Here is a 1374-nt window from a genome sequence, read left to right on the forward strand (position 1 = left end):
GGAGGCTCCCTGAGCTGTCAGCGACCGGGGACCTGACCGACAGCGGCCCCGGCAGACCCCGCCCGCTGGCCCCGGCCCGGGCTCTGCGGCGGGGGACAGAGGCGCCCCGAAGCGTTTCCTGGAGGACCAATCGGGAGCTGGGGGCTGGCCCGGGGGAGGGGGCCAGGTGCCGGTCAGGCGCCGGGACTCGGGCCCGGACCTCGTAGGCCGGTTTCTATGGCAGCTAGGAAGGAGGGGCGGGAGGGAGGGGGGTGCGCGGCTCGGGGACACCCATCGCAGACACGGGCGGAGGGGGGTTTGGCCCTCTCGCAGAGACAGTCCCTCCTCCAGAATGGATGAGAAGCGGCGACACAACCAAAAGAGGGTTGACATGGCTCTCATCAGCTCACGCCTCGACTGAACCTCTCCAGCCTCTTGATCAAAGGTTTCCGTGTCCTTGGGAGACCGTGACCCAGTAATCTTCCAAGCAGAACGGGGTTTCCAGCAAACCACCGTGACAGCTCCTTCGGGTGAGTCTGGCAGGGTTTAGGCTCTGCAGAAAGAAGTGCTAATGCCACCCTCTGCCCGGATCCCTCCCAAACATTATATCCAGTTCCTATGGTGTCACTTAGGCAGTGAATCCCTAATCTACTGCCTACTCCCCAGCTATAACCCTGCGGCTAATGGTAGGTGCCAAATATTTTTACAGTTTACAAACGAGGAAGCCAAGTCACTGAATGGAGTGTTGAGCAGAGAATGTGATTTACAGGCTAGTAAAACCTCTAGGATAACTAGAGGTTATTCACTGAAGTTCAAGTCCTTCATTTTACAGAGGAGGAAAGTGAGAGCAGAGAAGTCAGGTAACTTAACAAGGATCACACAACTTCGTTAATGGCAAAGCCAAGACCAGGCACCCTAAATCACAGCTCAGCAAGCACTCTTTCCACCTCCTCATGCTCTCGGATTCTGTACTCCTGATTGCTAGGGCAATATTTACAAAGGCAAAAGTGTAGATGGATGATTTAAAATCTATTTATGGTAGAAATTAGGGAACCCGAAGATTCTTTTTTTTCCCTATTTGCCAGGCATTATTATAAATACTTTCAAAAGAGTAACTGATTAAACCCTCACAATAACCTTATGTTAGGTATTGTTATTACCATCCCTTTTGACGGATGAGAAAACAAGCTCAGAAAGGTTATTTGCTCAGGGTCAGACAGCTGTCCAGTGCTGGTGCTGGAATTCAAAGCTAGGCAGTCCGATTCCAGAGTCAGTGCTTTTCTTCCTTACTCTAATGCCTCTCTGTGTGATTGAAGGGGCCAGGAACTGGAAGAGGAAGAAGTAAAACCTTGGACAGCTCCAGGGACTGGCCATTGAGATTGGCGAGAACCCAAA

The sequence above is a fragment of the Suricata suricatta genome, chromosome 6 (genome assembly GCF_006229205.1).
Source record: "Suricata suricatta isolate VVHF042 chromosome 6, meerkat_22Aug2017_6uvM2_HiC, whole genome shotgun sequence".
NCBI lineage: Eukaryota > Metazoa > Chordata > Mammalia > Carnivora > Herpestidae > Suricata > Suricata suricatta.